The sequence below is a fragment of the Ovis aries genome, chromosome 1, assembly GCF_016772045.2.
Source record: "Ovis aries strain OAR_USU_Benz2616 breed Rambouillet chromosome 1, ARS-UI_Ramb_v3.0, whole genome shotgun sequence".
Classification (NCBI taxonomy): Eukaryota; Metazoa; Chordata; class Mammalia; order Artiodactyla; family Bovidae; genus Ovis; species Ovis aries.
In genome coordinates this window covers 89,649,815-89,672,613 of record NC_056054.1, presented here as the reverse complement: position 1 = coordinate 89,672,613, position 22,799 = coordinate 89,649,815, and the positions used below count along the sequence as shown (strand labels likewise).

General features: G+C 44.7%; 1 long non-coding RNA gene across 2 annotated transcripts in view; it reads left to right on the top strand.

Annotated features, from left to right (window-relative positions):
- The window catches only part of LOC121817627 (uncharacterized), a 186,070-nt gene extending 165,982 nt beyond the window's left edge, over window positions 1–20,088 (top strand). For both annotated transcript variants that reach the window (XR_009599911.1, XR_009599912.1), the window contains 3 exons: window positions 7,745–9,124; window positions 12,868–13,005; window positions 15,138–20,088. This is a non-coding gene — a long non-coding RNA (uncharacterized LOC121817627). The remainder of the gene's footprint in view (window positions 1–7,744; window positions 9,125–12,867; window positions 13,006–15,137) is intronic.
- Window positions 20,089–22,799: the final 2,711 nt, after the last annotated feature.

Below are 22,799 nucleotides of genomic sequence, written 5' to 3'. Positions count from 1 at the left end.
TAACAGGAGCAGAAGATATTAAGAAGAGGTGGCAAGAATACACAGAAGAATTATACAAAAAAGATCTTCACAACCCAGATAATCACTACGATGTGATCACTCACCTAGAGCCAGACATCCTGGAATGTGAAGTCAAGTGGGCCTTAAGAAGCATCGCTATGAACAAAGCTAGTGGAGGTGATGGAATTCCAGTTGAGCTACTTCATATCCTAAAAGATGATGTTGTGAAAGTGCTGCACTCAATATGCCAGCAAATTTGGAAAAGTCAGCAGTGGCCACAGGACTGGAAAAGGTCAGTTTTCATTCCAATCCCAAAGAAAGGCAATGCCAAAGAATGCTCAGACTACCACACAATTGCACTCATCTCACATGCTAGTAAAGTAATGCTCAAAATTCTCCAAGCCAGGCTTCAACAATATGTGATCTGTGAAATTCCAGATGCTCAAGCTGGATTTAGAAAAGGCAGAGGAACCAGAGATCAAAGTGCCAACATCCGCTGAGTCATTGAAGAAGCGGGAAAGTTCCAGAAAAACATCTGCTTTATTGACTATGCCAAAGCCTTTGACTGTATGGATCACAACAAACTGTGGAAAATTCTGAAAGAGATGGGAAAAACAGACTGGTTCCAAATTGGGAAAGGAGTACGTCAAGGCTCTATCTTGTCACCCTGCTTATTTAACTTATATGCAGAGTACATCATGAGAAATGCTGGACTGGATGAAGCACAAACTGGAATCAAGATTGCAGGGAGAATTATCAATAACCTCAGATATGCAGATGATACCACCCTTATGGCAGAAAGTGAAGAACTAAAGAGCCTCTGGAGGAAAGTGAAAGAGGAGAGTGAAAAAGTTGGCTTAAAGCTCAACATTCAGAAAACAAAGATCATGGGATCTGGTCCCATCACTTCATGGCAAATAGATGGGAAAACAGTGTCAGACTTTATTTTTGGGGGGGCTCCAAAATCACTGCAGATGGTAACTGCAGCCATGAAATTAAAAGACACTTGCTCCTTGAAAGCAAAGTTATGACCAACCTAGACAGTTTATTAAAAAATAGAGACATTACTTTGCCAACAAATGTCTGTCTAGTCAAGGCTATGGTTTTTCCAGTGGCCATGTATGGATGTAAGGGTTGGACTACAAAGGAAGCTGAGTGCTGAAGAATTGATGCTTTTGAACTGTGGAGAGGACTTTTGACAGTCCCTTGGACTGTGAGGAGATCCAACCAGTCCATCCTAAAGGAAATTAGTCTTGAATATTCATTGGAAGGACTGATGCTGAAGTTGAAACTCCAATACTTTGGCCATCTAATGCGAAGAACTGACTCATCTGAAAAGACCCTGATGCTGGGAAAGATTGAAGGCAGAAGGAGAAGGGTGAGATGGTTAGATGGCATCACTGACTCAATGGACATGAGTTTGAGTAAACTCCAGGAGTTGGTGATGGATAGGGAGGCCTGGCATGCTGCAGCCCATGGGTCACAAACAGTCAGACACAACTGAACTGAACTGAAGTGTGTGCATGCTTAGTCAAATCTGACTCTGCAACTGCATGAACTGTATCCCACCGGCTCTTCTGCATGGAATTTTCCAGGCAAGAATACTGGGATGGTTGCCATTTCCTACTCCAGGGGATTCTCCTGACCCAGGGATTGAACACACATCTCCTGTGTTCCTTACACTGGAAGGCATATTCTTTTACCACTGAGCCACCTGGGATAATAGCAAATCATAATAAAAGCAAATGTACATAGCACTTATGTGCCAGGAACTGTTAAAATGGTTTTTGCTTCATAACTTACTTGCTTCATGGCTTATTTAGTCTCTACAATAAGACTGTGAGATGGGTGCTATATTGTCCCCAATTTATAGAGAAGGAACATGAAGCCCAGAATGGTTACATAAATTTGTCCAAGGTCTCACAGAAGGTAAGAAGCAGAAGTAGTATTTGAACTTGGGCAGCCTGGTACCAGAGTCTGCTTTAACCACACCCAAACATACTCTTCCATAGCTTTGTATTACTCAATGCACATATTTCTTGCTCTCCCTCGGCGGTGTGATCCTTCAGCTGTGGTCTCCTGATTGGTTCTCTGGGCCTCTGGGAATCATGCTATGTCTGTGTCCAGCATTTCTGTCTGGAGACAGTTCTTACCTAAATGATGGAGCTCTGTAGCACCAGTTGTTTTAGTCACTAAGTCGTGTCCAGTTCTTTGCGACCCTATGGACTATAGCCTGCCACGGTCCTCTGATCATGGGATTTTCCCATGGGATCATGGGATTCTCCAGCAAGAATACTGGAGTGGGTTTGCCATTTCCTTCTCCAGGGGATCTTCCCCATCAAACCCGGCTGGGTCTTCTGCTTGGCAGGCGAATTCTTCATCTACTGAACCACCAGGGAAGCCTGTAGCACTAGGGCCCTGACTCTTCCCTTCTCTGTGTGGAGCCCAGTGCAGCTCTGTGCAAGGAATTTTCACATTTGCTCCTCCACTCAGGGGTAGTCTTGCTTATTTCTTCATTTGCTTATTTGACAAATGCACATTGGCTGCACACCCCGTGCAGGCACTGACCTTAGGGCTGAGAGGTACGGAAGCAACACAAAGTCTTCCTGGAAACTCCTCTCTCCTCCACCCTCCACCCACTTCCATCCTTATCTAGGGGGTGGAGACAACTTGAAGACCTAGGATAGCCTTGAAGGGAAAAGTCATGGCACAAGGCAGCCCAAGAGGGGTGTGGGAAGGGGAAGCAGCCCAGCCTTTGGCTGCAGTGAGAGCTGAGTGTGCTGAGGCATCCCAGTCTGGAGGAGACTCCAGATAATGGTTCTCAGGTCCTTCAGCCTCAACTCTGACTGGAGCACGTGCTCCTAGAGCTGTTTTCAGTCACTCAGTGGTGTCCGACTCTTTGAGACCCCATGGACTGCAGCACGCCAGGCTTCCCTGCCCTTCACCATCTCCTGGAGCTTGTTCAAACTCATGTCCATTGAGTGGGCTACAAACCTGGATTGTTTCATGCCCCCCCCCCCACACATTGCCTGACAAAAACAACCATTAGTTGCCGCATTTTTGCCTGAGTGAAGCTGCCCTTGGTCACTTTCATGGTGCTGGTTATAAGCTCAGGATTTCTGAGGGAGTCTTGGGGCTTGTCTCAGCCACGGTCTCCCAAATGAAATGAACTCATTCCAAGTGGTTCCGATGACAAGACCTCAGTGAAGGGTGGGTTTACAGAGGTGAAGGCAGAGTCAAGGGAAGAAACCCAGAGTGGTAAGGCACCTGGGGCCTAGTGGCACTCTCCCTCAGGCTGGGAGAGGAGGGTCTCCCCAAGGGAGCTAGGTAAAGGGGACCACAGAGCCAGAGCTACAGTCACAGATGGTTAGAGCTAGAGATGTGGCCCTGAGGCAGGGAGGGCTGGGGAAGAAATGTCCCACCTTTCTCTCCTCCCTCCCCCTGAACTCTGCCAGGGCCTTGCATTGCCACCCCCTACTGGAAGCTGCAAGGGAGCTGGGATGACACAGTCTCCTGGGGTGAGTCAGCCTTCTGGGGCACAGAAGAGTGGAGAACAAAGCTGTAATGTAAGTAGAGCACAGCGCTTCCCTCCTGTGCCCAGCGGCACAGGGCCTTGGCCTCTCCTCTGTAGGACGGGACACCCGTGGCAGCCTGGTAGACTACAGTCCATGGGGTCTCAAAGAGTCGGACAGGACTGAGCAACTTCACTCTTTTTCAGGGAGATAGCCTGACCCTGACTACCTGTGAAGGGTTGTAAGGAAGTGAAACTAACACATCCCCCTGCCTGAGGCTTGCCCTCTAGGAGATATTTACAAGAATTAAATGGTCTTTCTGTTTCCTCACCTCCCCCCATCTTTGATCCATAAAAAAAACCCTGGCAACCAGACGCCGACAAGAAGGTTATTTTGAGGCGCTAGCCTGCCATCTTCTTGGTCAGCCAGCTCCCGAATAAAGTCCCTTCCTTGTCTCAACCCCTCGTCCCTTGGATTTATTGGCCTATCCAGCGAGCAGAGTGAGCTTAGACTTCATAATACCTCTCTCTTCCCTCATTCCTTCTCTTCTCTCTTTCCCAACTTATGCCTCAAATTTTAGAATCCTTAGGTTCTAGGCATCTGGCATTTCTTTTTTCTCCTTCCCAGCCTTTCTGTCCCTCCTAACCCACTGGAAGAACCTTAGCATTTGGGCCAGCCCAGAGCCAGTGGTTGAGCCTGGATGGGAAGCTGCTGCAAGCCAGGGTGTTTGTCTGGGGGGGAGGTCCGTGTGTGGCCTCTGTGGTCAGGCTCTGCTGTTCAGCCTCCCACTTCTCTGAACCAAGGCCACCAACCTTCTCTGAGGAGCACACAGCCACTAATGCTATTCAGTGCCTGGGCTCCTGGCCCTCCCCTCCCCTGTGAGAAGGAGTAAACAGAGTTGTCTACGGACTTTGCTCAAGGAGATTTTTCTGAGGCCGGTGTTGGGTCAGCAACCTGACCCAGCAACACCCAGCAACCCTCCCTTTGAGGAATTATGGCTTTCCCATCCCCAGGGGTCCTGATGAGGCTGTCAGTCACAGATGCCCTGCCTCCCACCATTGGTGTGTGATGCAGCTGACCGATAGGAGTACCCCATCTGCCTTGTGCAGCGATTCATCTGAATGTGGGTGTGAAACCCTGCAAGTTATCAGTACATTTTCCCTGATTGACCCCTCTCCTCCCCCAAACCCGCCTTTCTTAGCCTTTTCCATCTCAGTTAATGACAATTCCATCAGTTCTTGTTGTTCAGGCAAGAAATCTTGAAGTCATTCTTGACACCCTTCTTTCTGTCAGTTCACATATGATTCATCAGGATGTCATGCTGGCTCCATTTCAAAATATCTCCCGAATCTTACCATTAATTTCACTCTAGTTGAAGCCACCAGCTTCTTTCCTCTGTATTACCACAATAGTCTTCTAATTGGTTTCCTCATTTTAATTCACATCCCCCTATAGTCCATCCTCAACACAGTAGCCAGAATGAGCCTTTTAAAATGTAAGTCAAATTACATCATTTCTCTGTCCCAGTGCTTTCAATGACAACCTTTTTCTTTCTCTGTAAAACCATGGATAAAATATCCCTCACAACCTTTCCATGACAACCCATTTCTCTCTCTTTACAAGGCCATGCTTAAAGCGTCCCTTACCTCTGTTATTCTATGATCCTATTTCCTCTACTTCCCCCTTTCTTACCCCACTCCTGTCACCCTGGCCCCTTCTCTGTCATGCATCATGCCAAGCACGCTCCCACCTCAGGGTCTTGCAAAGGCTGTTCCCTTTGTCTGACATGCTCTTCCTTCAGATACCTGCCTTGTTCAGTCTCCTCCTTCGGCTCTCTGCTCACGTACCACTTTCTCAGTGAGGCCTCTCTGCCCCTACTTCCAATTTAATAACATACTATCTGGCATTTCTCTCCCGTTCTATTTTATTTTCTCTGCAATCATCGCCATGTAACATACTATTTACTTCACCTATTTATCTTGTTTTTTATTTGTTTATTTTATTTTTCATGCATTGGAGAAGGACATGGCAACCCACTCCAGTATTCTTGCTTGGAGAATCCCAGGAATGGAGAAGCCTGGTGGGCTGCCGTCTATGGGGTCGCACAGAGTCGGACACGACTGAAGTGACTTAGCAGCAGCCACAGCAGCATCTTTCCTCCAATAGAATGTCTATTCCATAGGGCATGAGATTTACATTTGCTTTCATTATGGCTGTATCTCTGAGATACAGCCATATAGAAAGTGAAGTTGCTCAGTCGTGTCTGACTCTCTGCGACCCCATGGACTGTAGCCTACCAGGATTCTCTGTCCATGAGATTTTCCAGACAAGAGTGCTGGAGTGGGTTGCCATTGGATCTTCCCAAGGGATCTTCCCAACCCAAGGATCGAACCTGGTCTCCCGCATTGTGGGTGGATACTTTACTGTCTGAGCCTAGGTGTTCCCTAAATCCCTATAGGATAAATATATGGACTTAGTGTGTTGGCCTCCACCCTATTCTGCATGGTTGGCCCTCAGAATGCAGGCTTGGGCTGTTCTCTCTCCCACCTCGTAGAGAAAAACTCCCAGAGAGTGTGGCCTACAGACAGAAGGGGCAGACACAGAGACCTGACATCCTGAGGACACTGAGTCAACGGATGCAGCCGCTTGTCCACTAGATCCAGCCCATTCCTCCCTGGACTTCCCAGTCCCCCTAGAACCTCCTCCTTGGCTTAGCTGGTTTGAGATAGGATTGATTGCTTGCAACAGGATGAACTTTAGACCAGAAAGTCTGATGCTTGGGGACTGTGCAGCAAGTACTAGAGTCAGGCGCTTGTGAGGGAAAGCTAGCTGTGGAGGTGAGGACTGGCATCTTTTCTGCTGAGTTCTCCCCAGATAGGCAGGGCAGAGTATCCCAGCTAGGAGAGAAAACCTTCGGAGAGCAGGAGCTGAATTTCCCCAGCTCTGCCCTTTGCAAATCTAATGAAGGCAGACCTCATCCAGGGCCACACAGGAAGGAAAATGAAGACTGATTCCAGCCACCTTGGCTTTCTTACTGCAGTTGGCAGCAGGAAGGGGTGCCCTGGGCTCTTGAAAGATCTTTAATCATGGTGTCTGAAATCCTAAGCCAGAATCTTGGCTCTGCCATTTCCCCTGGGCAAGTCACCAAGTTTTGTTGGCCTCAGTTTCCTCATCTTAAAGTGAGACGGTTGAAATAAATGACTCCTTAAATTCCTTTCAGCATGATGTTCAACGGTAAGGTAAGTGCATTGTGATTAAGTATGCAGGCTCTGGGGTCACGCTGTCTGAGGGCAGTTTACTACTTACTATATGCTGGAATTTGAGCTTCAGTTTGTTCAGATTAAAATAGGATTCATAGGGAATTCCCTGGTTGCTCAGTGGTTAGGACAGGGCGCTTTCACTCCTGGGGCCTGGGTTCAATCCTTGGACTGTGAACTAATAGGCTGAATACCTTGAGGTGTCATCAAACTTTCAAAAAATATTAGCACTTCCCCAGTGGTATAGCAGATAAGAAGCCGCCTGGTGGCGCTAGTGGTGAAGAACCTGCGTGCCAACGCAAGAAACAAAAGAGATGCAGGGTCAGTCTCTGGGTCCAGAAGATCGCCTGCAGGAAGGCCTGGCAATCCATTCCAATACTCTTGCCTAGAGCATCCCATGAACAGAGGAGCCTGGCGGGCTGCAGTCCACAGGGTCACAGAGAGTCGGACATAACTGCAGTGCGCCCACACCAATGCACGGACGGGTTCCTGTGGTGTGGGTAGATCTAAGAGCAACTAAGCTCGTGTGCCACAACTACTAAGCCCGTGAACCTAGAGCCTGTGTTCCGCCACAAGAGAAGCGGCCATGAAGAGAAGCCGTGCACTGCAACAAAGAGTAGCCCCCACCCGCTAGCACAACTAAACATAAATAAATAAATAGATAAATTTAAAAAATAGGATTCAAAATAGTACCTATCTCTATTTGTACTATAATAGTACCTATCTCTATTAGTACTAAATTATAAGAATTAAATTAGTAGACCACATAGAGGGCTCAGAATTGTTTTAGGCACATAGTAAGTCCTCAAAAATATCAGCTATTATATTATTATTCTTTGTTATTATTACTGTTATTGAGAGCATTTTTCCTAGATCTTGGAGTGATTACTGCTCCCATCTCTAAGACTGACTCTCTTCAATGGCAGGGCTTGCAGCCACCTCTGAACACTGACCATTCCCTCCCTTTCTCTGCAGTGACTGGAAACAGCATTGAGATGGCGGTGACAGGGCCAGAAGTCAGCTTCCCCTTCTCCTGTGGAAAGGTGGGACTGGTATCACTCACTTAATCTGGAGAATTTCCATAGCATTTTCCCCACATTTTGCTTGGGTTAGCTTATTTACACCAACCATACATCTTATCACTGTCATAAATTTTTATTCCCATGGACATGTCCAAACTTATGGGTTGAAATAACATAATTTACATGCTGTTTAGTATGCAGATTGGGCTAATCCACTTCTATAAATTCACCACCAGGCCTGTGCAGCCGCCCTCTCTCTGCAGGACCTCGAGCTGATTTGAATATCTCACTCTATTGTGTGGTTGGTGGTGTGAAATGCTTGGGTCAAGAGCCGCCCCCTAGGCAGCTGAGCACTGACCCGACAGACCAGTGCCTGCAGTCCGTGGGTGCGGCACACCCCTTCCCCCAGCAGAGGCCTTCTTCCCTGTGGGTCGCTCCCACAGGTCCTCCGGCTGAAAGCTGAGAAGTCACTAGGAGCCAGGTGAGCTCTTTTCTGTCTTAGGCTACATCCTGAGATAAAGGATTTCAGTGCCAGTGAGTCCAAGGAGTGGGAAGCACGGGTAGGTAGAGAAGGGAGGGAGGCAGATGCAAGGTGTTGCCGAACCTTGCATGACCTTGGTGGCCGATGGATGTGGGTGAGCCAGCTCAGTCCTCTGGGAGCTGCTCGTGAACAGGCCTCAGACTTGCCCCGTCAGAAGAGGAGGGAGACAGGGTGCTGATTCCCCAGCTCCCTGCTGACGTTGTCCCAGAGGCTACAAGGCCCCACGTGGAGCCAGAGGGAACTTCAGGTGAGGGCTGCTGCACTCGATGAAGAAGGATACCGCTGGCTTTTCTCTGAATAAAGAATGATGACGTGGTGGTGGGGGTGGGGACTTCCCGGTGGGGTAGTGGCTAAGACGCCATGATCTCAATGCATGGGGTCTGGGTTCCATCCTTGGTCAGGGAACTAGTTCCCGCATGCCACAACTAAGATTTCTCATGCCACAACTAGGACCTGGTGCAGCCGAAATAAATAAATAATAATAATAATAAGGGGATAAGAATGGGGCACTGTGTTCACAGCCTCTTTCTCGTTTTCAGTTCTGATTCTGTCACCTGGTTCTGTCACTTCCTGTACATTCCCTCGGGGAGGCCTTTCCTAATGGCCTGTTGGAAACAACACCCTCTCATGTTCTATTCATATCCCCTATTTACTTTTCTTTATAGCACTTATCACTACCTAATGTATTATGTATCTGGGTTTACAGGAAAAGACAGCAAACAAACAAATATTTAATACATCAGGCAGTCGAGAGTACAATAGAGAAAATGCAAGCAGAGGAGGAAGATGAAGGTACGTCATATGGGGATGGGTTGCTATTTTATCTGTGGGGTTGTGTATACCAAGGGGGTTCTCCTTAGTGAGCTGTGGTTGAGCTGAGAGAGACCTTTAGAAAGTGAAGGAGTGGGTCGTGTGGGAGAGATTTTCAGGCAGAAGAAACAGCAGGTACGAAGGTCCTGAGGCAGGAGCATGTTTGGCTTGAAAGTGAAAGTGTGAAAGTCACTCAGTGTGTCTAACTCTTTGCGACCTCATGGACTATAGCCCTCTGTTCATGGGATTCTCCAGGCAAGAATAATGGAGGGGGTTGCCATTTCCTTCTCCAGGGATCTTCCTGATCCATGGATTGAACCCAGGTCTCCTGCCTTGCAGGCAGATTCCTTAACGTCTGAGCCACCAGAGTACAGTGCTTGAGGCAGGAAGAGGAAGAAGAGGTCAGACAGTGACGGGGAAATCTGATAGATGTGAAGGTCTAGATTAGGACTTGGGATCTTACTGTGTTTATCTATCAGCGTTCTCCAGAACCCTTGTTTATTGTTTGTTTATCATAAAAAATTAGCTCTTGTAATTATGGAGGCTAAAAAGTCCCAAGATCTGCTGTTGGCAACTTGGTGACCAAGTGAAGGTTCCAGTCTGTGAGTCTACAGGCTTGAGACCCAGGAAGAACCAATGTTTCAGTTGGAGTCTGAAGGCAGGAAGACTGATGTCCCTGTGCAAGCAATTAGGCAAGAGTTCCCTCAGCCTTTTTGTTCTATTCAGGCCTTTAAGGGATTGGATGAGGCTCACCAACATTAGGGAGGAAAATCTGCTTAAGACTACTTCTATTGATTCAAATGTTAATCTCATCCAGAAACACCCCAAATGGACACAGCTAAAATAATGTTTGACTGAATGCCTTGTCTCTCTGTGGCTCAGTCAAGCTGACATAACCATCACACCCCAAGTGAGATAGAGAGACATTGAAAATTTTAGTCTAATATGATCAGATTTATGTTTTTAAAAGATCACTCTGGCTGCTTTGTGAAGAAGAGTCTGCAAAAGGCAACCGTTTTTAGTGAATTAGACTACTTCAGAGACTATTGCAATAATCTAGGCAAGGGATGTTTGATAGCTTGGACCAGGATGATACTGGGTGGAGGTGGTGAGAAGTGGCTAGATTCTGGATATATTTTGAAGGGAAACCTCTTGGGACTCACTGATGAGTTGGAATGTAGGATGTGACAAGAAAGGCACCAGTATGATCCCAAGGTCTTGGGTCTGAGCAGTCAGGAGATTTGAGTTCCCATCCACTGAGATGAGGAAGACTACTGGAACATCTGGTTTGATCAGCATAAATTAGGTGTTAGTATTTGGACATGCCAAGTTCAACATGTCTTGTTTACATCCAGGCAGAAACGTAAATTAGGCCACTGGATATATTTGACTGGAATTCAGGGGTGCAACTTTGTTCAATTTGGTAGTCAATAGACACTCATTGAATGAGTATGTATGACTGATCAGGTTTATCCCATGAGCCTCCAACAGCCCTCTGTATAACACTAATTTCCTTGGTCCAGCAGGGGACATCAAAATCTCTGCTCCAGAACAAAAACCCATCAAGCTGCTGGTCACGATGCTCTCGCTAATTTTCTGTCCTGATAGAACCAGTGGTTCCCATTGATCTGATCCTTCTTCTTCTCATTGCAACCACCTGAAGACCTTTTAAAACATTCTATTACTCCACTCTCTGGTTCTGACTCATTTGATCTGGGTTGGGTCTGTATATCAGTAGTTTTAAAAGATCCTCAGGTGATTCAAAAGCATATCCAGAGGTTGAGAACTATTTTTCTAGGCTTTGACTTAACTGTGTGCTGGGACTTAAAAAAAAAAAGTCAGCTCTTTTGTCAAAGCCCCTAGGAAAATACTGAAATCTTAGGCAGGAATGTTTGAAAAATACCATCAGTTAGAAGAAGAAAAGCTTTAGGTGAAAATATATTTGGCATAATATTTAATAGTTGTAATTTAGAAACAACAAAATGGAATATTATGCAGCCAGAATAGATGATTTTGTAGACAGTATAGTAACTTGGAAAAATGCTTATGAAAGATGGTTAAGCAAAAAAAGCAGAATGTCATATTGTGTCTACATTATAAGTGTGACTATGTAAAATCAAGCACACATATAAATAAAGTGCTATAGAGGAACAAAGAAAAATGAAAGTGGTAGATTTGTTAGTTTAATGGGATAGTGGATGATGCTTCCTTCTCTTTTGAGTTTTTGTTGTTGTTGGAGGGGAGTATGGTATTTATTTTATTATGATGAGTCTGGGTTTTGTTCTGTTGCAGTAAGTAACAGAAATTTGAAAAATGGCAACATCACTCCAAGCAGGCAAGCAGATTCCCTGCCTCCCAGGAGAGGCTTTTTTAGAGCCTGAAAGTCCTTGGGCTCTTTTGTTTTACCATCTCTGTGACACTGGGATCAACGTCTGGACTTGTTCGGGAATCTCCTCTTTGCCTGTTAAGTGCCTAACGTGTGCCAGCATAATGGTAGTCACTGGGGCCAGGGGATACATAAATCAATCATTGCTCTGGGAGAGCTCACTGTGAAGAGGGAGAGATTAACACATAAGCAAACATTACAATAGGGCTTCTCGGGTGGCTTAGTGGTAAAGAATCTGCCTGCCAATGCAAGAGATGCAAGAAATGTGGGTTTGATCCTGGGTCGAGAAGAGTCCCTGGAGGAAGAAATAAATGGCAACCCACTCCAGTATTCTTGCCTGGAAAATTCCATGGACAGAGAGCCTGGCAGGCTACAGTCCATGGGGTCGCATAGTCGGACAGGACTGAGCGATTGAGCATATGCATGCGTGCAAACACACACACACACACACACACACACACACACACACACACACTACAATGATTGTAAGACAATGCCATGAGCCTGATAATGCGGTTATGAACAAAGTTTTGTGTAAGCTTAGATAAATTTGCTTCAAGGGAGTCTGGGATGGTAGAAAAGAGGAGGTGATAGTTGTTCTTGGTCTTGAAGGATAAGTAGCAGCTCACCAGGTAGAAAATGGGTAGCTGTAGGATGGGGTGGGGAGGAACCAGCTTTCCAAACAGAGTGTGTAAGAGCAAAGGGTTATAAAGGACATGGAATGTTTAGGAAACAGAAAATAGATTTGGATGGAACACATTCATTTATTAATTTACTCAACAAGTGATTACTGAGTATTTTCTGTGTCTCAGACATCGGGCTAGATATTGGGGAGACCAAGAATTATCAACCTTTTTTGTGGTTTGAATACTGATCATAATAATAGATATTTTCTGAGTGTTTAATATATATTAACTCATGTATTCCTCTTAAGAATTGTTTTCCCGTACAAGTGATGAAATTGCAAATTAGAGTTTCAAGTACTTATCCATAGCCCCACATTTACCATGCAGTGGAGCTCCTCCTTGAGCTTACAGTCTAGTGGAGGAGACAGACAAGGAGACAAATGATCATAAAGTGATAAGTCTTGAATGGAGGTCAGGGTAGAGCTTTGGAGAAGGTAACTGAAGTTGAGTCCTGGAGGATGAGTGGGCATTCGACGTGGAAAGTAGGTATGAGGTAGAAACAGCAGGGCTCCATGGTGATGATGGATGATAGAGGTGGAGAGATTGGTTAAAGCCAGTTCATGAAAAGTCCTTGAATGTCCTGCTAGAGAGTTGAGACTTTATTCTCTAAGCAATGGTGAATTAACAAGTCCTTTTTCTTCTTTTAATCTGAGACTGAGTCACTTGGGCAGTGTTTCAACCACACCAACCGTGAATTCTTAATGACTCGGCCTGATGAGAAGAATGGCATGGATAATCTGAAAATAATGGACAATGGGAAAGGACTTGAGCCTGCTCATGGAGTGTGCCAGGTCATGATTTGCTGCGATGGAGGAGCAACTGATTTCTTTGTTCATTAAAGATTATATTCTGGCTGATGTCAAATCTGCTGTTTGAGAGCACCTGTGGCCATCATGGCAGTTTTGGTGTCACAGGGGACTGGGGAAAGAAAGTCCCTTCTGACCAAGAGTAACAGAATAAAAATGTAACTGAGGGTCTGACATGCTGGGGTTTTTCACCAAGCTTGCTGTCCCCCCAAGGGGCTGAAGTTGCAAGGATGGTGGAACAGAGAGAAATTTGGAGGTTTCAGGAAAGCTCTGGCTTTAGAACGCAGGGTACAGAGTGATGAACACTTCGAGCTGCACAGAGCAGCCAATGGAGAAAGCTATAAAAGTTGGAGTAGCACAGGAAACGTTGACCCTATAGACCACATGCCTGCAGAGGGGATTTCTTCTCACATTTTTAGGTGATGATGCAGAGACATTCTATGAATAGAATTCACGGGGTCATCAAGTCTGTAATCAGGTGGCTGTAAGGAAAGCAAGGGGTTTTGACCCTGCTCTGAGAAGGCTGTCTTGGGACTCAGGCAGAGAATGTATTACTGTTAGAACCCTTAGTAGTTAAGAGGAAGTTCTTGTTTGAATTGGGAAAGGGACCTATAATAACCATAAAATCCTGAAGTAACTGTGCCCCCTTCTGTACAAGATACAGTCCTGTATACAGAGCCCCAGAAGACTTGAGGTCAAGACCAGCACTGCCACTAACTCACATCATCTCTCTACACTTGTTTCCATCACTGTGCAATGAGAGGGTTAAACCAGATGTTGTCTAAACCTCCTCCAGCAAGGGTTTGTATATGACCTCCCCCAGTGATAGCTTTCAGTTTTCTCCCACTTGTGGATGCCGTCTTATGGATGGAGAACTCAAAGATTTGATAAAAACTGCAGAAGTGCAAATTTGCTCATAACATGGAAAGTTTCAGAGCGCTGGTCAGTACCAAGGGGTGTTGGACTGGTCTGCTCTGGATGCAAGGAATAAAGAGATGCATTGTCTATGGAGAACTTTAAAACAGTAATAGAAACCAAAGACAAGTCAGTCTGCTTTTTGTTATCACCATGTGTTGACAATTCCAAATATTCCTCCTCACCTGGGGGGACCACTCTGCCACTCCCCTCCTTGATTTGCCACTATTTATCTATATAATTCTTTTTTTATTCAGTGCTCTTTCGATTCCTCTGACTAGGGGAAGAATAGGGGAGAATCTTGTCAAGGTGCTAACCCTTTCACTACCACCTCTTATCTTTGATTTGTGTCCAGTAAAGGAGAGATAGGGGGTACTTTGAATCACTTTTTAGCAAGGAGGGTGTACTCTAGCTGTGGACTGGAGTGACAGCAAGGAAACAGGGACAGTAAGAGAGGTCAGAACATGTATTGAGGTGTGGAATGGATAGAGTAAGTTGGCTTAAGAAGTCAAGTCCAAAACATGTGGCCTGTGGACAAGGTAGGGACAATTCCCCGAAGGCCTGGATTTGGCTGGACATGTGGTGCCTGAAGACAGAGCCTGCATCTCAGTTCTGATTTCGCAGATCCTACCACTTTCCTGAGGCTTCTCCTGGCCACATCTCAGACAGATTTCTTAGACATGATCTGCTCTGCACTCCTCACATCACACCACCCACCATCCTTCTCTGGATTTGTTTCCTCCCTGGTCTGCCTGGTGTCTAGAATATGCAGGGAGTTTGCCACCCTTCTGGGGACTCGTGAATTCTGCAGGCCTGGTCCTTGGTGCCCAACCTTCTGCGAGATGGCCCTGCTTCAGGCTGTGTCCACACCGTCCTGGGAGCCATTCTTTGTTTTCTTTTTAAAAATTGAAGGATAGTTCATTTAAAATGTTGTATTATTTTTAGGTGTATAGTAAAGTGATTTACATATACATTTTCTTTTTTAGATTCTGTTCTATTATAGGTTATTACAAGATATTAAATACAGTTTTCTGTGCTATACAGTAGGACCTTCTTGGTTATCTATTTTATATATAGTAGCTTGCAGCTGCTAATCCCAAACATAATTTGTCCCTTACCTCCCCTTCCCCCTTTAGTAACCATAAATTTGTTTTCTATGTCTGTGAGTCTGTTTTGTAAATAAGTTCCTTTGTCTCTTTTAGATTCCAGAAGCCATTCTTGATAGCAGCAAAACCGTCTACACACATTCTATGGGGCTTGATGGGCTGCTCTGGAGAGGAGAGGAGTCTCCCAGGAAAGTATGAGTGTGATTGAAGAAGGAGACTGGAGAAGAGATATAGACCCTTAAAGAGAGATCCCTGACAAACTAAATAAAACGTTTTGTTTTGGTCTCGTTTTGTTGCAAAGTGAGAGCCCAGTTTGGAGCAATTAAATTGACAACCAACCCAACCCAATTCTCCCCTAACCATGAGGACTGAGTTCTGGTTTCTCCCAGGTGTACAATTTGCTCAGTTTTGTCTTTTACATACACACAGCAGCAACATATTCCCTCCGGTCCATTTAGTTCCTAATTGATATCCTAAGATGATTTATTTAATCTAGCAGGAAGAGAAAAGGAAAGGACAGTTTCCACTGGAGTGTGCTTGACTTCTTTAACCCGTTCCTTCCTGATTATAAAAGCTACACATGTTTAATGTAGAAAGTTTGTTATTGTTGTCAGTTGCTCAGTCTTGTCCAACTCTTTGTGATCCCATGAACCACAGCAGGCCCAGCTTCCCTGTCCTTCACCATTTCCTAGAGTTTGCTTAAACTCATATTCATTGAGTTGGTGATGCCATCCAACCATCTCATCCTCTGTTGCCCGCTTCTCCTCATGCCCTCAATCTTTCCCAGAGTCAAGGTCTTTTCCAGTGAGTTGGCTCTTCACATCAGGTGGCCAAAGTATTGGAGCTTCAGCTTCAGCATCAGTCCTTCCGATGAAAGTTTAGGAAATGAATATTTCAGATTAAAATAGCAACTTCCTGCACCAGAGACCACCACTGCCACCCTGCAGCTGTTGTTCCAAGAGTATGACTGGGAGTGGGGCATCCTGGTTGTGAGGGTTTGCTTCCCCGGTTCAGTTGCCACTTTCACTGGAGGCCCCTGTGGCATGAGCTTCTCTGGAGCTGGTGGAAGGGAGGTTTTCAGCTCTTGCCCAGGCCCTGTCCCAGCCCAGGAGAAACTCCTGGCTCTTCCTAAGATGGTTCCCCAAAGGTTGGGATATAGTGCTTGTTCTGGCTCTCTGGCCTCTGTGCTGTTGGAGCTGTGGCTTTTGATTTTCTTTTGAAATCTTCCTTCTTGCTTGCTGTTGGCAAACTTCATTTTTACACACACTCACACACATACAGAATTTCTTCATTTTTAAACACAGAGTCAGTTCAAATACATTTCATTTACAGATATTGATTTATAATACCACACAGTATTAGAAAGTCATTGTAGACATTTGTCATTTCTTAGGGCAGCTCAGCCGGAGAAGGCAATGGCACCCCACTCCAGTACTCTTGCCTGGAAAATCCCATGGACGGAGGAGCCTGGTGGGCTACAGTCCATGGGGTCGCTTAGAGTCGGACACGACTGAAGTAACTTAGCAGCAGCAGCAGCAGCAACAGCAGCAGGGCAGCTCAGCAAGCCATACCCTGATTCTAGTTTTGGGAAATCCTGTCTTGGGTGCAGATCCTTCTTCCTTCATGATGGAAGGCAAAAGGGAGAATCTTTCTCCCAGCCCCAGGGCCATTAGGGAGCTGGACTGTGACCTTGCTCAGTTGCCTAGGCTCCCATGCTGGATCTTGAGGGAGCCATGCAAAGGTTCAGGAATGGTTCAGACATGATTGGTGGTGGTGACAGAGATTTGGTACTGGACCATTGGTTTTGTGTGTCTCTAGGTGGCAGTGGCCTGTGACAGCAGAGACACTGTCCTGCCCAGATGGGTCTGAGGATGACCTGGTTATTCCTGCTGGTCATCCTGGCTTTTGGACGAGTCTCAGAGCCTGATTCTCTAAAATTCTGTTGATTCTGAGGGCTACTGATGTTCTTCAAAAATATTAATTTTCTCTTAACATTAGCCAGACTGCTTCTAACAACCCTAATTTAATCCATTTGATTTTGTCTTAAAGATTCACATGCTGCTCAGCATATGTCACAACATAACAATCTAAGTTTCTTTTGCGGTTTGTAACCTCTGCTTCCTCAGGCCACATAGAGGGGCAGAGGGAGACGAATGGAGCAGGCAAAAATAAAAATACAACAGTACTCCCGTGGCGTCACCCTTAGCTGAAATGGCAGGGAACTCCAGGCCTTCCTTCCAGGGTCCTCCACAACATTTCTGGGCTTCTAGCTGCCTGGTACTTGGCCCTGTGTCTCCTCTGTTGATCATCCTGGGGCTTCCTTGGGACTCTTGTGAGTTTTTCTTCTTCTACCCCCATCTGTCTGTGAGCTGCCTGATTTGTTCAAATTATATTCACTAATCAATTACTCAAGCCAGTTCTTTTTGAAGAGACCTGGCTACTTCAAGTATTGTTCTGGGCTATTATCTGGGCTTCAGAAATGGCCATGAACTCAGTGGTGACTTCATGGGCAAATGCTACCATCTCTTTCTGGAGCCTGTCTTCCCAAGTCTGTTGTTCTGTGTCATTCCAGTTTCAACCATACCCAAGGAAATAATTTTCAAGTCTCATGATCTTATCTCAAGCCTTACCCACTGTGATCTGGCAAAGTGCAGGGGAGAGAGAAGACTGAGGGAGAAGGTTATCTGGCATCCAAGAGCTGGAGCAGGAGCGATGTCGAGAGGCCCACCCATGCACAGTGGGGAAACCAGTGCAGCAGACAGAACACAGCACTAAAAGGGTTGTGTTAAGGATAAGGGGCCCAGAAAGATGCTGCTTCAGGTCAGAATAAGGGGCAAGAACGTGGTTTTCTCCAAGCTCCTAGGTCTCACAAGATCTCCGCAGCAAAGAATAGGAGTCCAGGTAGGTAGACAGAGAAGCAGTGTCCTGGACACTCAGGGAAGTTTTGCAGCCAAGAGTGTGGGAAGGGAATAATCCTGGGTTGGGATGAGAGGACTGACATGCAGCTAGGACAAATAGACTTTTACTCAAGCCATGTCTGTATTCTAGGAGTTCCAGCTCTAAATAGTTTATGGTTAAAAAAGTTTGGGCATCATGGAATTCCAAATCTCTCTTTTGGAGATTTATATTTTACATTTCTATACTGGAGGTTCTGAGTCATAGAATTGCAAACAAAACAAAACTTGTTTGTTGTTTTTGTTCCATCGCTAAATTGTGTCTGACTGTTTGTGACCTCATGGACTACAGCACGCCAGGCTCCTCTGTCCTCCACTATCTCCCTGAGTTCAAAGTCATGTCCATTGAATTGGTGATGCTATCTAATCATCTCATCCTCTGCTGTCCCCCTTTCTTTTGCCTTCGATCTTTTTCCAGTGAAAAAGAGAGTAGTAAAATATGTTACAAAGTAGAATATTAACAGTCCTTCTGAAGTCTCACAATGTGCCCCTCTTGGTTCACATTCCTCTCCTTTTTTCAGAGGCGACTCCAACATGAATTTTATCACTATTGCATGTATTCTCAAACAATATACTATTTAGTTTCACCTGCTTTAAATATTGTACCAATTTGGAATCATGCTCTTTGTAATATTCTGTGAATTGCCTTTATCTTATCGTCCCCAACTTTTTTTTTTTTTTTTACTTTTTAAAGTTTTTTTTCATTAAACATTATATTGCTGAGATTTATCTTGTTGATGTGTTCTGGAGTTTATTTTCATAGTTGCTTAAAATTCTTTGCATGAATATATCATAGGCAATCCATTTTCCTGATTGAATATTTGGGAGTATTTCCATTTTTCCCTTTTTTGCTATTACAGACAATCCTTGTGAGAACATTCTCATGTGTTCTCCTATGTGTACAGGCAAATTTCTCTATGATAAATCCCACAGTGTGTATATTGCTGAGTATAGAGGGTTATATATCATTGCCTTTACTACTGGAAACTGTTTTCCAACATGTTTGTACCAATTTACACTCCCACTGCTATTCACATACTTGCCAACACATAATTTCAGAATTGTTATTTTTTTATACCTTGGTGGGTGTGAAAAATCTCATGGATTTTACTTACATTTCCTGGATTTTCCACCTTCACCCCCATTTTTCCAGTCTTCTCTACATATGTGGCCTAGGAAACAGAGGTTACTGTTGAATTAAAATGAATATGGTGTGAGTTACTAAATAGGCTTGTAAACTGAAACAAAAATACCAATTATATAATTCACTCTTCTTTGTTAGAGGCGACTTTGGCTAACTTCAATGGAAAAGGAACTTTGGGGTGGAATATCAAAGTAAACACAGTACTCACAGGAAGCCCGGAGGACCAGGCTCAGGGAAAGGACCAGAACCCGAGGAGACCAACAGGAAGCACAGAGGCATCACCTCCACAGGACCTGTTGGGTTATGAACCACCACTGCTTACACAGTGGTGCCAGGGGGCATGCAAAGGTAATACTATTGAATGCTGTTGCCTCTGGAGTTCCAACAACTCAATTTCTCTTCTATTTTATGCCAGGGAATTTGGGCATATCAATTTCATTTATTATACACCATTGTAGAGTCCATATTTCAGTCAACACTGCAAATTGTTAGAGGCATTTCTAACTACTAAAGCCAATGCATTAAATAAAGAATCTCAGCTAAGTTTGCCTTATTAAGAGTTATACACCATCCTCCCTGAACTTAACTCCCATACATATTTCTTGGGTTTCCAGTAATATAAATGAACAGAAACATGCAAGACTTTCCATACGTATAAGCTGTTGTCTCTTGTACGAGACTTTTACTGAGGTGTGATTATAGTTACAAATCTGGAAATAATAGGTGTGTATGGGGTGACTTTTAGTAGTATAAGAATCCCTTGAAAGGCAGCTTCCTCAGTGAGGTTATTACAAGGGTTGGCTAATCTCCCTGGGCAAGGTAGAAGTAACTGTTTCTTGGGGTCTGGCAGTGGTTTAGTTTCTAAGATTTTTCCAAGTCCACCAAAATTTTTCCATTCAAAGTCAAGTTCTTGTTCTGTTTTAACACATTAAACATTTTTATTTATTTATTGTGTTTGGCTGTGCTGGTTCTTTGTTGCTCCACGGGCTTTTCTCTAGCTTTGGCAAGCAAGGGCTACTCTCTAGTTGGTGTGCAGGCAGGCTTCTCATTGCGGTGGCTTCTCTTGCTGTGGAGCGCAGGCTCTAGGGCGTGCAGGCTTTGCTAGTTTCCATGCATGGGCTCAGTAGTTGTGGCTACCAGGCTCTAGAGCACAGGCTCAATAGATGTGGCGCATGGGCTTCGTTGCTTTGAGGCATGTGAGATCTTCCTGGATCCGGGATCAAAGCCATGTCTCCTAAACTGACAGAGTATTCTTCATCACTGAAGCACCAGGGAAGTTCCAAAGTCTCAAGTTCTACTCCTTCAGAGTCAAGTCCTATTTTTTACAAAGGAAAATTGGTGAAGCTATGAATTAGACTTGTATTGTAATTCTGCAATGTACACATGACATTTGGAATTTTCTTTCCAGCCACATCTGCTCTGTGGCTACAAGAATTTAGAGAGAATATTAGTGGTGCCATAGACCCTCTCTAGTTCTCTTTCAGCTTTATGCTGGAAGTTTAAATCTTTAAATTTATCATTTTCTCTGTGTAAACTCTCCAGTGTGGGTCAGCAATAGCTAGCCTACCTCAGTCTCTATAAGTCATCATCTCTGTCATAATAGTCAAGTGCAGCCTCCTAGCCTTCTAAACCCTGCCCATTAATAAGCACAGCATTCTAAACAACCATGAGTGATGATCTGAGAAATTGTAATGGCACTGCAAGTTGTGGATTTACAGTAAGAGCCTACTGTAAGAGATTATGATTGCACTTAAGCACAAACAGGCCAGCAACTCAATTCCAAAACTTCATTACTGAAGCACTCTTCCTAGGAAAGAGAAATAAAGAAACCACTCTAGGTATTTTGAATAAAGGGAATTCAACTTAGGGAAATGGCTGAACATTTGTTGCAGGTGCAGAAGGAGAAGTGGAGGTCCTGGAGGAGTATAAAGGAAGAAGGGGGCGATATCTAAGGATAAGACGCTTCGGCTGTCCCTGAGTTGAAACCCATCGCAGCACCTACCGCGGCGCTATTGGAGAAGCTATCTCAGGTGGTTCTGGACCAACTGATGGTTGGTCAAAAGGTGCTGTCTTGACCAGGATTGGAACCAGGAAAAAAGATGGTGCTTTGGTCCAGGTTTCAGGAGTTAAAATTCTCCCTGCTTTTCCTGTTCCTACAGCCAACGCCTGCCACACTGTTGGAGCCCAAAGCAAGAATCTTTCAGCTTGTCCTTTCTGATTTTCCAACAGTAACTTTAGATTCCCAGTAGCTGATTCTAAAAGACAGCCAGCTGGCAGTGGAAGCTGGGAAATGTGGTTTGTAGACGTCAAGACCCAGCAGTACAGACCACAGTGTAAGAGGGCGGGCGTGGAGTTCGGGAACATGAGTGAGCCAACGGCACATAGGGTCATGAGGCAGACTGGCTTGTGATCTCATTCTTACACTATATTTGATAGTTTCTAATCTGTTATTCGCCGATACAATAAAAATGAAACAAGGGAGAGACAAACACACACACACACAAAACAAAAAATAAGTTCGTTAGTTTCTTTTTTTAATATAAATTTATTTAATTGGAGGTTAATTACTTTACAATATTGTACTGATTTTGCCATACATCAGCATGAATCCGCCTCAGTATACTCATGTTCCCCATCCTGAATCCCCCTCCCTTCTCCCTCCCTGTACCATCCCTCTGGGTCATCTCAGTGCACCGGCCCCAAGCATCCAGTATCATGCATCGAACCTGGACTGGCTTAAACGTTTCATTACTGATAATTTCGAACATGTACAAAGTAGAATAATATAATGACTTCTCATCGGCTCATAAAGCAATCTTGTTTTACTTATATACCATACTAACCTCTCTCTTTTTTTGAAGCAGATACCATACATCATATCATTTAGTAATACCAATGAAAAAGTGAAGTGAAAGTGAAAGTCACTCAGTCCTGTCTGACTGTTTGTGACCCCCATGGACTACACAGTCCATGGAATTCTCCAGGCCAGAATATTGGAGTGGGTAGCCGCTCCCTTCTCCAGGGGATCTTCCCAATCCAGGGGTCGAACCTAGGGAGCATCAAAATCCAGTAAGTATTTGGATATCTAACTTTCTCTCAGTGCCCTCTCCCAACAGTTTGTATGGATTCAGTTCAGTTCAGTTGCTCAGTTGCATCCGACTCTTTGCGACCCCATGGACTGCAACATGCCAGGCCTCCCTGTCCATCGCCAACTCCTGGAGTTTACTCAAACTCACATCCATCGAGTCAGTGATGCCATCCATCTCATCCTCTGTCGTCCCCTTCTCCTGCCTTCAATCTTTCCCAGCATCAGAGTCTTTACAAATGAGTCAGTTCTTTGCATCAGGTGGCCAAAGTATTGTATGGATTGTATGAATTAGGATTCAAATTAAATCCATACATTGATACTAGTTGGAATGTCTTTTTAATTTATATTTTCTCCTCTATTCTGTACTCCCACCTCCAGAAATTTCTGTGTCTCAAAAGCTGGGTTGTCTGTCCTATAGATTTCGTCAAGGTCTGAGTTTTAGTGATTGAATTCTCATGGTACAATTTAGCATGTTCTTCTATGCTTATATTTCCAAGACATTGGTAGATGGATATAGAGATTTGATCAGGTTTATATTTTATATCTTTGGGAAGACTATCATGGGTTTTAAA